Raw genomic sequence first — 6,661 nt, 5'->3', positions numbered from 1 at the left:
CCTTCAAGAAAATAATATGCTTGGAAAATAAAGGTTCTGTCTCTGCCTGGCTAACACTGCAATATATAGAATCTTAAACCATTCTGATTCTAGACTTCCTTGGAGAAGTCGAAAGTTCCAGAATCCCCTTGTCTAAGTTTTCCCACTCAGTAGTAGACATGGCTGACATAAGTGGTCAACACATGTATTATAAAGACCAGGAAGATAATATGATTCATGCAACAAACTGCCAGCCACTATGAAATCCCAACATAGTTGCATGGCACAATGCACAAAAGTTCCTTTTATTGTGGCTGCAAAACGCAAACAGCTATTTTAGACATATTGATTTAGCTCTGTTCTTTTAGCACATATCTGGAGAATTTGCAAGACACCCAAAACTACCAAGATTTCTAGCAAGATACACATAGCATGTTCTCTCTAACACACCCCACAACTATTGTCCAGGGAGTCCTGAGGTAGAATTTCCAACATCAATAACAAAACAGGGAGGTCCAGCAGAAATGGAAAACTTTGACAGAATTTGGACCTGTAGCTGCCAGGCAGCTGTATTATTTACTGGCTGTAATGTTGACACCAAGTCATTGAGATTATTAGTTATGTGGTTCCATTGTGGCATGTGACTCCAATAAGTGACTCTCAGATGCATAAGTCTAAATGAATCTCAACAATGGATATATCTATAATCTCTTAGAGTCTTGGGAAATTCGAGACCACAGATCTTATAAATTGACACTTCTAGAAAGCATACTAACAATCACAGGACTCATTCCAGAGCACAGAAGTTCCTGACAAAATCTGGTTCCAACAGCAGAATAAAAGATGTCTTATTCTAGAAAAGTCTAGTAAATGACTTCAGAAGACTGAATACAGCAGAGGCAGATGATATGGACAATCACGGTTCTCATTTGGGTCCTTTACAAATGGAGCTCAAATAAATCAGCAAACCAAAAAAAAATACAAAGAAAACATACACACACACACACACACACACACACACACACACACACACACACACACACACACACACACACACACACACACACACACACACACACACTCAAGCAACACATTTCTGAATAGTAAGTTGCTACTGAACTTAAACCCTACCTAAACATGTAAGATGTGTAGAACACAATTAAAGATAATTTTCTCAAATGAAACATCTTGCCCTTTTACAATGAAAATAAGACGTATCTGTAAGCTAGACAAAAAAGAACATGGATGTAAGCATCTGGCATATCCTGGGTGCAAAGCAAAGCTTCTTTTTCTACGGGAGAAGCAAAAAAATAATAATAAAATATAAAATGGTATATTTTCTGCAGTTTGATAATACATAAAGTGTTGATGTCCTTCAGAGCTAACATAATCTAGAGTTCTGCTTCTATACACACCAGCAAATTATTGGAGTAAACCTTAATCCTTCCAGTTATGGGAACTTTTCTAATTGCATTTGATTTAATAAGCAGTGGCCATCCACCTGAATAAAGGAAATACTACATGTGACTATGGAGACTCAACAGGGATCTTTTTAAAGATGTTACCGACTTTGAGATACTTCTGTAGGAATTGGTCCATTGTTACAATCTGCTGTTGGTCTACAAGGAATGGTAACCATCCGTTGACACATATTGAGAAATAAAGTGGTCAGGTATCACAGAGACTACTGATTACCGAGACTGGCTGCAAACAGCATATGATATTTATGTGGAAGGAGTCCTTGTTTCTACTGCTGGAGTTTGCATTATCTGGCACTTTATTTCCTGCTCTGGTGCTACTGACACCTATATGCTTGCTGGTTTACTCATTTAGTACATTATATAACATAAACAACCTAATTTGCTATTTAGTCAGAGACTTTGTTGCATTGCTATCGTCATACTAAGCTGTGCAAATCACTGATACGAGGTACAAGAAAAGCATTAGAAATTACACTTTGCTGTGAAAGAAGCAACAATAACGAATTTGCAGCCATAATATCACTGTTCTTGGTATATTGGGAGATTAGCAGAAGAGCACCGCTTTTAGAAGAAAACACTATCCAATCCAAACTGAAAAAAAATGTATCTTTTTAATTAACATTAGCTTACTAGAATTGTCTAAACTCTCTATAGCAGCCTGATCATACAAATAGAACTATTTCTCAGAAGAGCAATAGTGCTATGGGGTATTCACTTTAAAACACCCTGTGCCAGAGAGATGAGAAAATGATGAAGGATTCAGCTAGAGAAGAGACACCCTCTTTCCTATCCATGTCTTCTACTTTTTCTAATGAATATGATGATGATGGTGATGATGACGATGATGGTGAAGGGTTATAATAGAGGGTTTCCACTTAGAGACATCCTTACAATCACAATAAATGTGTAAATGGCCAGTATTACTAGTTTCCAAAGACAGAATAAACATTACCACTCTCAGTAAACACAAAAATGGTAGTAAATTACACTGAAGTAAAAGCCAACAAGTCTCTGACTGAAACTCAAATGGCAACAGAAGAGTATGCATTTTTTTGAGCAAAAACTTGCAAAAACCAGAAGGACCTTGGGTGCTAACACTGGTCAGAGCCATGGCAAATAGACTATGTGCCACCACTGGTGTTGAAGGCAGAGCATTTTAGTTCCCAGAGATTTTCACTTGACCCAGATGTCACACCGGTAGATGGCTCTCTAGCAGGTGACTATTTTCTCTTGAAGGTCTGCACACCGACTCCCAACAGAATGTCAAACCATGCCTGCTGGAGAGAGAAACAGGTATACAGTTTGTAAAAACATCCCTACAAAACATGATTTACGGTAGCCAAACACTCTTCACTTGAATGAGCCCACTTATTCACTTGGGGCTTTCAGAAAATGCAGGCTAATTATACTCCCCTTTGCACAGCTCCATTAGTTTCCTCATTTGTTTTGCACTGCCCTTCAGTCTTACGTCATGACAGTTCTCTGATCTACAAAAAAAAACAAATGCGATGATCTAGGAACATAGTGAAGAATGTCTTCAGAAAAAGCAACAGACATGTGGTAATCAGATTCCATGGCATTATTCATAATAGTCTACGTCTCACGACAGGGTTATGACAGTGAGGAAAAGAGTGCTACTAGATAAAGTGGATCACAATGAGTTGGTGTTTTTAAATGGGGACTAGAATGCTGACATCAGGACAGACAGGACAAGCTATGAGAAATGCCACAGTACACATAATGTGGTGCAGCAGAGATACACAGGGAGAGGACATTTTAAATTTCAGTCCACCAAATGGCTTGATGGTGACCAGCACATACTCCAATAAGAGACACAATCAAAAGTTTACACAAGAGTGATCAACACGCAACTCAGGTAGACTTCATCCAAGTAAGGAAAGAGCACACGGGTAGTATCAGAGATTACAAATTCATCCCCGGTGAAACTGTTGTTCCCAGCATAAACCACTGGTGGCCACAGTCAGCTGTAAGAAGTTGTCAAAGTAGGCTCTAAGGTGAACGGAGACTAAGCTGAAGATCTAGAGGTTAACTTGAGTGAACATGGGAGGTCAAGAAAATACTGGCAGCTCTAGCGCCTCAGGAAAAAGGGGAAGTAGGTGGAGTTGAAAAAGAATGGCAGCATCTCAAACAGCTTGAATGAAGACTGTAGAATAGATATGCAACCAAGAACCAAGACAGATATGGAATTATTGTATGCAAGAAAAGCTGGTTGTGAAATGCAGATGTCTGTAAATGATTAAAAGAAAGAAAGAAGTGCAGAAAGAGATGGTGGATAGGAAAGGCAGACAAAGCTAATAAGGAATACCAGTTGGCTAATAAAGTGCTAACACAACAGTTGCAATGGCAAAGATCAAGGCATCAGAGAAACTATCAGCTTCTGGAAAGTAACTCAGCAAATGGCACAAAGAATCTCTGTCAGGTTGCAAGACAATGACAACAAGATACAGGCAAAAGCTATCAGATAACATTCATAATGGATGCCAACAATGATCTGCTCCCAGGTCCAGAGAACATCAAATTCATTCGGAAAACGTACTTCTAGAAGCTTCTAAATAAAGAAAACCCAAAAGAAGTGCAATGTCCAAGGTACCGATTATAATGAAAAAGAGAGAAAAACATACTGTAGAAGAAATAAGAACCATACAAAGGAAAATGAAGTCAGGGGAAAGCAGCAGGATCAGATGGCATCACAGCAAATATGATCAAGATTTTAGGCGAATTAGGGGGAATTGGCACCTGAATCTACTCATTGTGAAATGGAGAAATAGATGTAGCATAGATGACTAGAGAGAAAGCATCCTAATGCTAGTGTATAAAAACAAACGGGGTATTCACAACAGTGGACAGAACAGAAGTATCAAACTCCTGCCACAATGCATGAAAGCACTGTAGAGGGTGACTGATAAATGAATACTCACAGCAGAAAAAATTAAGATGTGAGACGACCAGTTTGAAATCAGATCTGGATGCTGCACAGCTGACGCAATATTTGCAGTAAGGCAGATAGCAGAGATGTAGCTAGTGCTGGGAATGGGACCAAATGGGCATTCCTAGACTTGGGGATAGTTCAAAGTCCTGGAAACATTGGCAGAATTACTATACACTATATACAAGTACCCAATGATACAAACAGTGTTCAGATTCTGAGCGGGGTTCCCAGTGTTAGCGGGTCTGTATCAGGGTTCATCTCTGAGCCCACTGCCATTCACACTTGTGATGGACTACATTAGTAAACAGGTTGGAGGGCAGTAGGACAGCAAAGATGCTTTATGCAAGTGATGTGGCACTTCGAGCAGACTCTGAAAAGGAACTTCAGCAAATGACAGAGGATGGGAATGCAAAACTGAAGGAATTTTGTTCCTGCTTTTTTGTCTGTCTCATGTATTATTGTAATTCTAGAGCTCTTCTCTTAAGGCATCAACTGAAAAGAGGATCCATATCCAGTTAGACTTTCCTGGTCAACAAGTGTAAATACATAAGTAAATAAATAAATAATAAATTAGTACAGACAAGACAGCTGTCATGGCAGCAAATGGCAGAAATCAGAGGAAGCCGACAAATGAAAAAGAAGGGAAACAGTGGAAGAAGTTAAGAGTTTCAAGTATGAGAGAGAGTGGTTGAAGAGAAGGGTCATCTAAAACAGGAAGTTAAATCTAGAGTTAGAGATGCTGCAGTAAAGAGGTACAGGGTGTCTTGTGGCAGGGTATCACAAAACAATGCCACAAATGCTGAAAAGTAAGGTGCTCAAAACAGTGGTGCAATCGGCGCTACTGTACAACACAGAAACATGGACAGTGAAGGCTGAATAGATAAGGACTTTAAAGCTGAAGAGATGAAGTACCTGAGATAGATGGTAGGATGCATAATGTGAAACATATCAGAAAACACAGAAGAAGTCAAACTAGCCCCAATTACAGAGAAGGTGAAGCGGAACAGATTACGGTAGAACAGTCACATGTATATGAGATCATAAGATGATTTTGTGAAGAATATTTGAGAAAGACAAGAAAAAGCAATACAAAATATGGATTTTTGGCCAACAGACTGATAGACTGTGTAATGGAAGACAGCCAGACATGACTGCTGAAGAAGGTAGGAGCATGGCACTTGAATAGAGAGATGTGTGAACAGTTGATATGGCACCTTGACTCTTTGTTGAAAAATGGGAAAAAGGGAGTTTGATGATTATATGTGTAGTTGACATCCCGGCATAAATGAAATTAATGTCAGTGTAACAGAATGATGTACTGCTGACTGACAGATTCTCAAAGAAATCCCTCTTCTCATCTGCAACATAAATGAAAAAACAGAACAAACATTTAAAAAGATATAATTTCCTTTGGATCTTCAACATGATTATGCATGCTTCTAGTGTTAGAAACTGTAGAAGGATAACAAAAGAGGAACAAAACCTTATTCTACTCAGACATACTCACCTTCAGTTTAGCAGATGCATTCCAGACAATAATATACTGAATGGGGTAAAAGGCATATGATTCTACAATGTGTTACATCCACTGGAAAAACTATAGGCCTTACAAAACAGATATCCCTGGTGGGCCAAACATGCACAGATATATATGCACACACACGCACATATATCTATACATATCTATATATATCCATATATATATATATATATATATATATATATATGTATATATATATATATATATATATATATATATACATACATATATATATATATATATATATATATATATATATATATATATATATCTACTTCAAATGATACATCATTGAGGACGAGATGATTGATGTGCTACAACAGCAAACATTAAAGTAGAACAAATTAAAAAAAAGATAAAAAGTCTTCTTATAAGTTTTTGCAGAGGGGCAAGCCCCCCTTCACCCCACCATGTGGGGGGGGGGCTGCACCCCCACAACCCTGCTACTTAAATAAACGAACTCCGAGATTGCACTACAGTGAAGAGAACTGTAAATTTCCTGTTCCGTGCGGTACAGTACCATTCTCTTCACTGTTGTGCGATCTTGGTGTTGGCATACTTAAGTAGCAGGGGGTGTAGAGGGGTGCAGGGGACCCCCCTGCAAAAACGTGAAATAAGAAGTTTTCATGTTTTAGTTTTTTTTTTGAGTTCAGTATTGCAGAACTTCGATCCTCTGGTCCTCAATGATCAGAGGTTCAATGTTCTGCAATT

This window comes from Protopterus annectens, chromosome 11.part0 (assembly GCF_019279795.1).
Source record: "Protopterus annectens isolate FY-2018-M chromosome 11.part0, PAN1.0, whole genome shotgun sequence".
NCBI classification, from domain to species: domain Eukaryota; kingdom Metazoa; phylum Chordata; order Ceratodontiformes; family Protopteridae; genus Protopterus; species Protopterus annectens.
The sequence above is the reverse complement of the archived record's forward strand: the minus strand, read 5'-3'. Positions refer to the sequence as shown.